General features: G+C 42.7%; 1 protein-coding gene and 1 non-coding gene across 2 annotated transcripts in view; one reads left to right on the forward strand and one right to left on the reverse strand.

Annotated features, from left to right (window-relative positions):
• The window catches only part of unc119b (unc-119 homolog b (C. elegans)), a 55,483-nt gene that overhangs the window by 18,806 nt on the left and 22,699 nt on the right, over window positions 1-13,978 (reverse strand). The window lies entirely within an intron of this gene.
• On the forward strand, window positions 663-773 carry trnal-caa (transfer RNA leucine (anticodon CAA)). The gene is made up of 2 exons: window positions 663-700; window positions 728-773. It is a non-coding gene; the product is annotated as a tRNA-Leu (tRNA).

Genomic DNA, 13,978 nt, shown 5'->3' on the forward strand with positions numbered 1-13,978 from the left:
GAGTAATCGTCACTGAGGTAAAGCTCAGAGCAGCAGGAAAAATAATATTCTGCACAAAGACTGTGCACGATAAAGTATACACTGTCTGGCTACTATGCTAATTTTAATACCATTTGGCTCCCAGAACAGCCTCAATTCTTCATGGCATGGCTTCCACAAGGTGTTGGAGACACTGCTTTGAGATTCTGCTCCCTGTTGATATGATTGAACCACAAAATTGCTATACCGTAGGTTCATGCTAGGGGCGGCACGGTGGTGTAGTGGTTAGCGCTGTCGCCTCACAGCAAGAGGGTTTGAGCCCCATGGCCAGCGAGGGCCTTTCTGTGCGGAGTTTGCATGTTGTCCACGTGGGTTTCCTCCGGGTGCTCCGGTTTCCCCCACAGTTCAAAGACATGCAGGTTAAGTTAACTGGTGACTCTAAATTGACCGTAGGTGTGAATGGTTGTCTATGTGTCAGCCCTGTGATGACCTGGCGACTTGTCCAGGGTATACCCCGCCTTTCGCCCGTAGTCAGCTGGGATAGGCTCCAGCTTGCCTGCGACCCTGTAGAACAGGATAAAGCGGCTAGAGATAATGAGATGAGATGAGGTTCATGCTACGAATTGGCCCGTTCTACTACATCCCAAAGTTTCTGGTGGCCATTGGAGTACCCTAATTACCATATCAGGATGGCCGAGTGGTCTAAGGTGCCAGACTCAAGGGGTTCTTCCTTCTGTGCAGTTAAGTATTCTGGTCTCCATATGGAGACATGGGTTCAAATCCCAATTCTGACACATGTTTTGGGTAGTGGTTAGCACTGTTGCCTCACAGCAAGAAGGTTCAGGGTTTGAGCCCAGTGGCCGATGGGGGCCTTTCTGTGTGGAGTCTGCATGGGTTTCCCGGATGCAGTGTTTTGGTTAGGTTAACATGGGGTAGCCTTGGGCTGAAGTCCCCTGAGCAAGGCATCTAACCCTCAACTCCTCCCTGGGCTGTGTTCACTGCTTCAGAGGAGGAATTTCACTGTGAGCTTAAGTGTATGTGCGATAAAATAAAGGCTGTTTCTTCGTCATGTTCATTGAATCAGTTGGAGAAAACTTGTGCTTTGTGACATCATGCTGGAAGTAGGGTCGATTCTAGTTATGGTGTCAGCAATAATACTCATATGATGCATTAAGGTAGCCCAATGTGTGCCAAGAAAACATTCCCCACATCATTACATCACCACCACTACCAGGCTGAAGTGTTGACACCAGGCAGGTTGGGGCAATGAATTCATGCTGCTGACGGAAAAAAATCTGACTCCATCATCTTCATCAGAAATCAAGAGTCATTAGACGAGGTAAAGCTTTTCCAGTCTGAGATGTCTAGTTTGGGTGAGCCTACATATGTTCAGTGTAGAGTATCATATTCCTCTTCTTGGCTGACAGAGGTGGAACCTTCTCCTATTGTCACCCATCTCCTTCAACATTTGACATGTTGCATGTTCTGAGATGCTTTTCTGCTCAGCACAGTTGTAAAGAGTGATTATTATTAGCTCATCCGCCCGACAGGTGATGAGCTTATGCCATTATGTGTTGTCCATCATCTGTTTGGCGTCATCCACATTTCACGAAAATCACTTCTTCTCTCTCAATTCTTCATCAATTTTTATTCTTTTTGGCAGGAAGGTAGGTCTGCCTGGGGTGCATATAGCTTCTACACAAATTTGCGTAATTCCAATTAATAATGAAGATATGGAGTAATTAATCAATCCCTAACAAGCAGTTTCCACACAAATCGCTTCTTCTCCCTCAATTCTTCACCAATTTTGATTCTTTCTGGCATGAAGGTAGGGGGTACCTAGGGTGCATATACACTACCGTTCAAAAGTTTGGGGTCACCCAGACAATTTTGTGTTTTCCATAAAAAGTCACACTTTTATTTACCACCATAAGTTGTAAAATGAATAGAAAATATAGTCAAGACATTTTTCTAGGCCATTTTGAGCATTTAATCGACCCAACAAATGTGATGCTCCAGAAACTCAATCTGCTCAAAGGAAGGTCAGTTTTATAGCTTCTCTAAAGAGCTCAACTGTTTTCAGCTGTGCTAACATGATTGTACAAGGGTTTTCTAATCATCCATTAGCCTTCTGAGGCAATGAGCAAACACATTGTACCATTAGAACACTGGAGTGAGAGTTGCTGGAAATGGGCCTCTATACACCTATGGAGATATTGCACCAAAAACCAGACATTTGCAGCTAGAATAGTCATTTACCACATTAGCAATGTATAGAGTGGATTTCTGATTAGTTTAAAGTGATCTTCATTGAAAAGAACAGTGCTTTTCTTTCAAAAATAAGGACATTTCAAAGTGACCCCAAACTTTTGAACGGTAGTGTAACTTCTACACAGATTTGCTTCATTGCAATTACTAATGAAGTTATGGACTAATTAATTTCAAGCCTTAATGAGCAGTTCAACAAAAAGGTCAATTCCTCGCCGTTTTGGATTCTTTCTGGCAAATAGGTCAGTATTCCTAGGGTAGATACTGTATAGGTTCTGTATATAATGTATATAGCTTTCAACATTTATTGCACAAGGTGGCCCACTTTAGATTGTTCCTTCTGGACTAGACAGTGCCGGAGTAAGCTACGCCATCATTGACGGTCTCATTGGAGTTACTCTAGACTACCATAAACCAATCAGGCCATTCTACTCTGATCTTTCTCATCGTTTTGTCCCACAAAACTGCTGCTTACTGATTTCATCTCATCATCTCTAGCCGCTTTATCCTTCTACAGGGTCGCAGGCAAGCTGGAGCTTATCCCAGCTGACTACGGGTGAAAGGCGGGGTACACCCTGGACAAGTCGCCAGGTCATCACAGGGCTGACACATAGACACAGACAACCATTCACACTCACATTCACACCTACGGTCAATTTAGAGTCACCAGTTAACCTAACCTGCATGTCTTTGGACTGTGGGGGAAACCGGAGCACCTGGAGGAAACCCACACAGACACAACATGCAAACTCCGCACAGAAAGGCCCTTGCCAGCCACGGGACTCGAACCCGGACCTTCTTGCTGTGAGGCAACAGCGCTAACCACTACACCACCGTGCCGCCCGCTTACTGATTTTTTTTTTTAACACAATTCTGTTTAGGGGCGGCACGGTGGTGTAGTGGTTAGCGCTGTCGCCTCACAGCAAGAAGGTCCTGGGTTCGAGCCCCGGGGCCGGCGAGGGCCTTTCTGTGTGGAGTTTGCATGTTCTCCCCGTGTCCGCGTGGGTTTCCTCCGGGTGCTCCGGTTTCCTCCACAGTCCAAAGACATGCAGGTTAGGTTAACTGGTGACTCTAAATTGGCCGTAGGTGTGAGTGTGAATGGTTGTCTATGTGTCAGCCCTGTGATGACCTGGCGACTTGTCCAGGGTGTACCCCGCCTTTCGCCCGTAGTCAGCTGGGATAGGCTCCAGCTTGCCTGCGACCCTGTAGAAGGATAAAGCGGCTAGAGATAATGAGATGAGATGAGACAATTCTGTTTAAACTCTAAACTCTTTGTGTGTGAAAATCCTTCAGCAGCTTCTGAAATACTCCGTACTTTCTGTGACGTCACAGAAAGGACCTCACACAAAAACAACTCATGACAAGTGCCCAGATAGATTGCCAACGGAAATGAAAACGAAAAGCTACGTATATAAAAGATTTTCGATTACCCCCCTCTCTCTCTCTCTCACACACATACACACACTGAGACTGCAGAAGAAATTACAAAGCACTGAGGTTTTTTGCAGCACATTTTCAGAGAACATACAGCCACAACCTCTGATCAGCCTGAAGACGAAAAAGGGGAACAAAAGCAGAAATCTACTTTCTGATTTAAACAGTCATGGAAAACACAACACGGAACCCCATAATCAGTGTGCAGGAACAAGTGTTTAGCATGTCTACATTTGTTAAAGGGTGACAAGCATTAAATCTGTCAGCCTGTGGACTCGGTAACAGCATGTGATTATTCACATCCAAGCAATTTCCCCTTTCCTGCTCATTTTTAACAGCACTGAGAGGGACAAAAAATATTGCCATTATGGACTCCAGCGGTCTGTGGATTTGCCACTGTTTATGACTCATTCACTTTGTATGAAGCAATAATTCATGGTACGATGCACTTTTTGTGCCTAGCCTATATTTTTATTCTCTTTGTAATGTATTTTGGAATTGCTTGGTACTGAAAAAAAGGCACCCAGACAGTTTTTACTTCAACTTTTAAACAAAGTTCCTTTAAACTTTTAAACAAAGTTCCACCAGGTGGCACGGTGGTGTAGTAGTTAGCACGGTCACCTCACAGCAAGAAGGTTCTGGGTTCGAACCCAGTGGCCGGTGAGGGCCTTTCTGTGTGGCGTTTGCATGTTGTCTGTGTGGGTTTGCTCTGGTTTCCCCCACAATCCAAAGACATGCAGTTAGGTTGACGTGGGGTGGCCTTGGGCTGAGGTGCCCTTGAGCAAGGTACTGCTCCCCGGGTGCTCTGGTGTGGCTGCCCACTGCTCTGAGTGTGTGCTTGTGTTCACTGCTTCAGATGGGTTAAATGCAGAGGATGAATTTCACTGTGCTTGAAGTGTGCATGTGATGAATAAAGGTTTCTTGTTTAAAACTACTTCCTGTGAGGAAGAAATAGTTGTTGTAACAGATCCAGCTTTACTGAATGCAAATAAAGCAATGCATACTTGCATACTACACTACATTATACACATACAGTATGAACAAGTGCTCATTCGTGCAATTATCTAAACAGCCAAACCGTCCATGTGGTCGAGTGAAACCTGATATGGTCTTTTGTTCTAGCCTTAAAGCGATTAACCAAGAAAATCTGAAATTACAGGGTTATGAAATGTCATCATTATACGTTAAAGCTAGACGGCCTTTCGATTTCATAAAATCGGTGAAATTTAGTTCTGTCTGAAATGTGGTCATTGTGATACATGTTTATTTCTGTAATATCTCACAAAATATCAGGCCATTCTGTGGCCGGGATGTGATTTAATTTGAGGGGATTCCCGAGCAAATAATGTGCATGAAATCGTGCAGTCAAGCAGACAGAGGAAGTCCGTGTGTGTGTGTGTGTGTGTGTGTGTGTGTGTGTGTGCATCTACAGGTTTATCTTTGAGCGTGCACTGACAGTTCCATTATTCTGTCGCTAAATGAACAGCTGATCACACCGAGGTGCTCGCTGACCACCGATATTTATTAGTTTGGTCCTGTGTTTCCTTTCCTTCATATATAACATAACGCCTTTTCTTCTCGCTTTCCGTTACTGTAGTCAGTCTTTCATGTTTCATTCGCACACTCACATCCTCCATGTTTCTCTCCTGTTTCAAATTTGTATCCCACAATGCCTTGCGCGAACGGGGAAAGCCCACCATGTGATGCATGATGTAGTATCTTGAATTGGGTCATGGTGAAGCAGGAAAAAATAGCGGAGAATTTAGGGCCACGTGGCTCTAAATTTATTTATTACCCCGCCTGCGACGAAGTAAGCAGGGCGAGGTATTGTAATCAGTGAGGTTTGTTTGTTTGTTTGTTTGTTTGTGTGTCTGTCTGTTAACAATCTAGCGTCTAGACGGTTGCACCAATTGACTTCAAATTTTTAGGGTACATGGGCAATGGTCCGTAGATTACCTGATTAAATTTTGGGGGTAATCGGGTCAAGGTGAAGGTCAAGGTCACTGGAAAGGTCAACCTTTCGGTCAAAATAACATATTTTCCATTATAATTCAAAAACGGTTGCCGATAGACAAATGTTTACTATTATGAGCATATAGGAACTCGCATATGCCCTTTCATTTGGCACCATGATCTATAACCTTGAATGAGCTTGAAAGGTCAAACTCAAGGTCACGGATTTTCAGAGGGCTGTAACTTGAAAACAGCTGATGGTAGACAGACATTTACCATTATCAACTTATAGGAAGTGCCATATGGGCTTTCATTTGGCACCATGATCTTTGACCTTCAGTGAACTTGAAAGGTCAAACTGAAGGTCATGGGTTTTCAAAGGGCTATAACTTTAAAATGGCTCATGATAGCCAGATGCTTACCATTATCAACATATAAGAAGTCCCATATGGGCTTTCAGTTGCCGCCATGACCTTTGACCTTGAATGACTTTGAAATGTCAAACTGAAGGTCATGGATTTTCATAGGACTATAACCTAACAGCTGATGATTGAGAAATATTACCATTATCAACATATACAGTGGGGCAAAAAAGTATTTAGTCAGTCACCAATTGTGCAAGTTCTCCCACTTAAAAAGATGAGAGGCCTGTAATTTTCATCATAGGTATACCTCAACTATGAGAGACAAAATGAGAAAAAAAAATCCAGAAAAATCACATTGTCTGATTTTTAAAGAATTTATTTGCAAATTATGGTGGAAAATAAGTATTTGGTCAATAACAAAAGTTCATCTCAATACTTTGTTCATCTCAACCCTTTGTTGGCAATGACAGAGGTCAAACGTTTTCTGTAAGTCTTCACAAGGTTTTCACACACTGTTGCTGGTATTTTGGCCCATTCCTCCATGCAGATCTCCTCTAGAGCAGTGATGTTTTGGGGCTGTCACTGGGCAACACGGACTTTCAACTCCCTCCAAAGATTTTCTATGGGGTTGAGATCTGGAGACTGGCTAGGCCACTCCAGGACCTTGAAATCCTTCTTACGAAGCCACTCCTTCGTTGCCCGGGCGGTGTGTTTGGGATCATTGTCATGCTGAAAGACCCAGCCACGTTTCATCTTCAATGCCCTTGCTGATGGAAGGAGGTTTTCACTCAAAATCTCACGATACATGGCCCCATTCATTTTTTCCTTTACACGGATCAGTCGTCCTGGTCCCTTTGCAGAAAAACAACCCCAAAGCATGATGTTTCCACCCCCATGCTTCACAGTAGGTATGGTGTTCTTTGGATGCAACTCAGCATTCTTTCTCCTCCAAACATGACAAGTTGAGTTTTTACCAAAAAGTTCTATTTTGGTTTCATCTGACCATATGACATTCTCCCAATCCTCTTCTGGATCATCCAAATGCTCTCTAGCAAACTTCAGACGGGCCTGGACATGTACTGGCTTAAGCAGGGGGACACGTCTGGCACTGCAGGATTTGAGTCCCTGGCAGCGTAGTGTGTTACTGATGGTAGCCTTTGTTACTTTGGTCCCAGCTCTCTGCAGGTCATTCACTAGGTCCCCCCGTGTGGTTGTGGGATTTTTGCTCACCGTTCTTGTGATCATTTTGACCCCACGGGGGGAGATCTTGTATGGAGCCCCAGATCGAGGGAGATTATCAGTGGTCTTGTATGTCTTCCATTTTCTAATAATTGCTCCCACAGTTGATTTCTTCACACCAAGCTGCTTACCTATTGCAGATTCAGTCTTCCCAGACTGGTGCAGGCCTACAATTTTGTTTCTGGTGTCCTTTGACAGCTCTTTGGTCTTGGCCATAGTGGAGTTTGGAGTGTGACTGTTTGAGGTTGTGGACAGGTGTCTTGTATACTGATAACGAGTTCAAACAGGTGCCATTAATACAGGTAACGAGTGGAGGACAGAGGAGCCTCTTAAAGAAGTTACAGGTCTGTGAGAGCCAGAAATCTTGCTTGTTTGTAGGTGACCAAATACTTATTTTACCGAGGAATTTACCAATTAATTCATTAAAAATCCTACAATGTGATTTCCTGGATTATTTCCCCCCATTCTGTCTCTCATAGTTGAAGTGTACCTATGATGAAAATTACAGGCCTCTCTCATCTTTTTAAGTGGGAGGACTTGCACAATTGGTGGCTGACTAAATACTTTTTTGCCCCACTGTAGGTGTAAAATAAGTGCTGCTGGGCGAGGTTTGTTTTGCTTGGCAACACTTGTTATTCTATTTTTTTTTTTTAAACTAATAAAATTGGAAGTCTGTGATTTGAATTCAGTAGCTTTCGGGCCACTACACAAAAATAATTGGGTGTCGGATGCTTTTCTGCTCATCATGGTTGTAAAGAGTGCTTATATAACTTACCATTCTTTTAATGAAAATAAAAAAATCAATGTAAATATGGAGGGAAATTGATAAAATCTAATAGATGTATCAGCATCAGACACATGCTTTGTAAAACAGGAGAAATTGTCAGCGATTCATTTAATCAAATCAGTGCTTAGTTGTCAAACTGCCTGTATAACAAAAATAGAAAATAAATCTATCCCATATCCAGCAGAAACCAGAATTAGAGTCGGTACATTTTCCTTTCAGCCTTTCCTATTTTCTGAAAGATTGTCTCAAGGGTTCTCCTGCTGGACTGTTCACTCAGAACTCTGACTGGCACACAAGGTGCTCCACGTGTAAGCTGTTTCTTCTGCTTCTTCGATCTTCTTTACCCTCATTCCCTCTCATCCTCTCTTCATCACCGTCCTTCATGCCATCATACCATCATGCTTTTCTTCCTCCTCTATTCTTTCTCATTTCACCCTGCTTTCTCTTCTGCCACTGATTCGCCTCCACTGGTCTCTCTCGTCTACACTCCTACGCTGAAATGTCCTCGTCATTCTCTTATCACTCGAACAGAACACTTCTCTGGTGAAAGTGAGACACTTAGAAAACAAACCATTGGAGAATGGCCAGATAAAGCTTGGAAGATGACGACAACGGGAACGTTTGCACATGCAGGACGAAGTAAACCAAGCGAACTACCAATTTACCAAGATGTCTATTCATCTATCTAAGATAAATCGACAAATCCAAGTAGGTAAACAGATAAACAGACAGATATAGTCTATCACAGGTAATTCTTGGAGGCTTTCCTGGCCATTTCTTTTGTATGAATTCCAGCTCAATCATTTCAACACTTAGCAGAAAACCAGTTAATTTAGCAAAAGCCCAGATTGATAATACTGTATTGATCATATTTCATGTGTTTAAATATACTACACTGATACATGTACGAGTTTAAAGGTCCTGACTGCAGTCGTCTGAAATTTTCAAATTTTTTATTGTGCATGGCATTTTCCTCTGTCTCGCAAGAATAATATCATGTGGATGAGATGTGAATATTTTGATGATCATCCTGAGGGTTGCTTTTCTCCATTTTAAGACCGTTTTCCTCCCTCTTGAGGTAAACAGTACGGCCCTACGGAAACAGGAAACAGCCGAACGCGAGGAGATTTAACTAATTAGCATAACTATGGAACTGCGTCACACCAAGATGGTGATGCCACGAAGAAAACATCGTGACTCTGCATCGACCTCGGAGAGTTTTGAGTCACAGGGATGCAATTTGTGGTTGAATATGTCCGTGAAACAAAAGACAAATATCTTTTCTCCATGACTGCTTTTGTGTTCTCGTTTCTTTCTTTGTAAGATCGAAACATTACGTGTATAAAATTAGGTCCATATTCGCTACCGTGGAGTCGAGTCCATGCATTCTAAGGCTAAGATAGCTAAGCGCTAGCTAGAATGATTTCGTTATCTGTCCAGAAAAATGGCATGTCATTGAACCTTGCTCTATCTTGCAGTTGCACGCACTAGGCAGGCTTTCCTTTTCTTTTCCACTGGTGGGAGAGCCGAGTCCACTATGTTTGTCCACGCCGAGTTGTTTTGGTTAAAAGCAGGTCAAACAGACACACCCCATGGTGGTCACATGATATTGTTGCTCACTTGCTTCAGAAATCTCTGAAATCGTAAAACGTGGGACGCTTTTTATCTCAGCAAAACATTCACACAGAGGCTACACGGTGTGTGTGTGTGTGTGTGTGTGTGTGTGTAGCAGCGAAACATCTCGAAACTCCAACAGCAATAGAAATAGAACGTTTCGCCCAGCATTCAACTTTGCAGTCAGAACCTTCAAGTCCATACAGTCGCTTTGGCTGGTATCGTAACGAAATATCACAGAATGGTGATGCGTCCTCCAAACATCCGTTGAAAACAATACTGTATTTGCTTATCAAAGTGAATTTCTATCATGTTACTGCTGATCGAACTGGTTTCTATTCATTTGCTAATTATTATTATAATGATATAATTATCCATTTTCTATACTGCTTATACGCCAGGGTTGTAGGTGAGCTGGAGCCAATCCCAGCTGACTTCAAGTGAGAGGCAGGGCACACCCTAGTCAGGTGTATATAATTATCATAATGACCTCACCTGGGACAGCGTCCACCAGGGGGAGAGGTATTGTTTTTGGTCGGGTTTCTTTGTTAACCATATTACGGGAAAACGTCTAGATCGATCTTCATGAAACCTTCGGGATAGATGGGCATTGGTCTCAAATAGAACCTCCAACATTTTGAGGGTCATTCGGTCAAGGCCACCAAAAAGGTCAAAATCTTTTTTGTTGTGGCTACTGCTTCATATACAGGCGCTAGCCACTATGTCATCATGCTGGAAGAATGTAAGAGTGTAACAATTGTGCACTGCGCATACACGTGTTCTGATTAAAATGGCCGGTGAGTGTATACAATTCGGTTCGCCATTCGAAATAAACGGACTAGACTAAAGAAATCGCTTTCAGACATGTTTATGCTTATTACAGAGGGAAAGTGCGTTCCACTGAGCTCTAGCGCCGGGCCATTTCCAGGAAATAAGAGTTTGGGTCATGGTGACAGCGTGTGTATGTCAGCCTCGGCTCGGAGGTTTCAGTTTCGAAAACTGTAAGAGGTAAGAGTAGAATAATATAAAATACAGACACTTGGTATATTTTACTTCTGTGATTTTTAATTTGTTCATTTTTGGATTACGCTTCATTTTTGTGGCTACTGCCTCAGAGTAAATATATATGCTATATTTCCTGTATGGACATGGGATCAGAAAACAATTTTATTTATAAGCAGTAGCCATGTGGACCCATAGGGTACCTATTTTTTTTTTTTCATGATATCTTCCTTCATATTCATCATAAATGCTACCGGGTGAGGTTTGTTTTGCCTGGCAACACTTGTTGTATAATTATCTCTTCTATAATGTTTTGTTGTCATAGAATAATGTCATAGTGTCCAATATAACACCCCAAAACGCCTTCATTCACAGTCAATATGGCTGTTTAGTCTCACTGGGATAAACCTCACTTTATCAGGATGATCTATCTTCCTGACATGTGTGTTAAGCAATTTTTCTGGAGGACTTCAATGAATAGTGGGATTCAAATGGGTATATCCATTTGCATCCTAGGATCTATCTTTGACTCCCACTCTCCATTGTCACTCAAAGGTGGATGGTTTCTTTTTCATGTCCTGACAGGAAGCTTTTCTTTGTCACCATGGTCATGTCTCTGTATGTAATCTATAGGTATGCCAAGAATACCAAAAAAATGAATGCAGTCAGAAGAGCCAAACCAGTGACAAGACTTTAAAATGTCTTTTTAAACCTCAGAGTGTTCCATGCTTACGTAAATGCATTTTTACCTTCCTATGGAGCACTTGCATGTGACGTCACATCCGATCCAGATTGTAAACAGACGCCATCTTGTTGGTCAAACGCCATATTTCCGCCGTCTAACCGACACTGACTTTCGTTGTTTTTCGCCCAAATCTTCAAATATTACCGTGCCACAATGCCGCAAAGCCCCGCCCCCAATATCTATGACATAGACGAGCACATCTATAATTCTAAGAATTATGATTTATCAGTATTGCTAATTATGGTAAAAGCAAAAGAAATTAAACTAGACAAATACGTTTTTATTTCATAAAGCAGGTATACCATAGGGCGGCACGGTGGTGTAGTGGTTAGCGCTGTCGCCTCACAGCAAGAAGGTCCTGGGTTCGAGCCCCGGGGCCGGCGAGGGCCTTTCTGTGTGGAGTTTGCATGTTCTCCCCGTGTCCGCGTGGGTTTCCTCCGGGTGCTCCGGTTTCCCCCACAGTCCAAAGACATGCAGGTTAGGTTAACTGGTGACTCTAAATTGACCGTAGGTGTGAATGGTTGTCTGTGTCTATGTGTCAGCCCTGTGATGACCTGGCGACTTGTCCAGGGTGTACCTCGCCTTTCGCCCATAGTCAGCTGGGATAGGCTCCAGCTTGCCTGCGACCCTGTAGAAGGATAAAGCGGCTAGAGATAATGAGATGAGATGAGGTATACCATATATACAGTAATAGTGATAGACTACTGATACTTGATCTAACTGATAATATAAAATATTCAACCATAATTGGCTGGTCAGTGCTATACTAGATACTACTGATATATCTAGTATCAGTACTAGTACTCAATACTTAAGTGACTTACCCGTTCAATGAGGATTGTTATTTTCTTGTTTACAAGATGCCACATCTGAGGGGGGCTGACAAATCCTGAATTTCTGTAGAGATAACTGTCCAGAGATTTATAAGCACGCAGTGCTTCACCACTGAACAGCGAGGGAAAGTTAATGAGGTAATTATACACGTCTGGGTATTCCACCTCTGGCAGTTCAATATCCACTGACACGGTCGTGAAAACTACGTCCGGTAATCGATAAGGGTCACTAATCTGTAGGTCGTTTATTTTAGACATATATCTAGTTATCTGTTCATTAGAAAAATGAGCCGTGTAGTCCGTCGGTTGGAATTGATCCATTTTGTACACGAGTGCAGCAGTATTCAGCTGTGTTGTTGACCGACAAGATGGCGGCTGTCTACATTCCGGTCACGTGACTGCAAGAGGTCTATAGGAGATGTAAGAATTGCATGGGACATAGTATATCCAAAGTCAAAGTCATTCCAAAAGTATTCCCAGGCAATCTCCCACCAAATACTAACCAGGTTAAGGCACACTGGGCAGCACGGATGTCCATTTCTATAGCATAGAAATGATATATTACATAGCTAGGGTCACTTCTCAATTGGGAAATCGCAAGTTCTACTCATGGTCCAGTCATACCAAAGACCATGATCAAAATGGTACCTACTGTTGTCTGGTGAGACACACCACAATACAGATGTGAGTAGGGAGTCAAACTCTTGTGGTTACCAGAGGACCAGCCCCCTACTGTAACCCTAGCTATGTAGCTATATAGGCGAGAAGCCGAGGGCTACTGAAAAGGAGATTGGCACCACCCAATGTGCCTTAAGTGCCTGGTTAGTACTGGGACAGGAGACTGCCTGGGAAGATCAAGTCCTGGCACGGAAGGGACTTTGAATATAGCTAGGGTTACAGTAGGGAGTTGGTCCTCTGGTAAAACTCTGGCGAGAGTTTGATGCCCTACTTGCATCTGTATTGCAGTGTGCCTCACCAGATGGCATGAGGTGCCATTTTTACATTGATGTTTGGTATGACCTGACCATGAGTAGAACTCACAATCACCTTGTCAAGGGCCAGACATGCTAACCACTAGGACAGCTCACAGGTACATTGTACTGTATATTACCTTTTTTTCTGTTTTTATATATCTAGACTACAAATATGCAAAAAACTTGCTGTCATAATAGCATTAAAATCAAATGCAGTATAAAATGTTTTCAAAATGAAAGCAATGCTTCCTAAATTTCTTGTCATGAACACTTCATGCACCGCATATAGAAATGGTGGATAATTAAAAAAAAAAAGTAACACAGAACACGGAGACAGCCATGTCAGCCATTTTTGGTCTTTAGAAAATAAAGCGACACCAGGAATATATTCCAGTCCTTTGGAGCTCAACGGCTCTAATCTGGTTTAGCGATGGGAGCAAATCCATCTAATCAGAGGATAGAGCGAGGGTGTAAATGGCAGCGACAGAAATGGAGGAACCACCTGCTCAGCTTCCAGGAATAAATACAATGATGAAGGCCAAGCAAAACAAGTTAAGGCAATGTAGAATTATAACCTCAGCTCTGTGCAGCACCAACACGTCATAGACACTGCGTTATACAGGCAATGTGTTTTATTTCAACTGGTCCTAGAAACTAGCCCTGCAAAACCATCCCTGCATTACTTTACAAAATTATTTACAAAACATCGTATGTAAATGCGAGATCTCGATTCATTTCTCAATGCAATCTGATTTCAAGAATAGAGCCAATATACTGTATTTCCT

Source organism: Neoarius graeffei, chromosome 12, assembly GCF_027579695.1.
Source record: "Neoarius graeffei isolate fNeoGra1 chromosome 12, fNeoGra1.pri, whole genome shotgun sequence".
Taxonomy (NCBI): domain Eukaryota; kingdom Metazoa; phylum Chordata; class Actinopteri; order Siluriformes; family Ariidae; genus Neoarius; species Neoarius graeffei.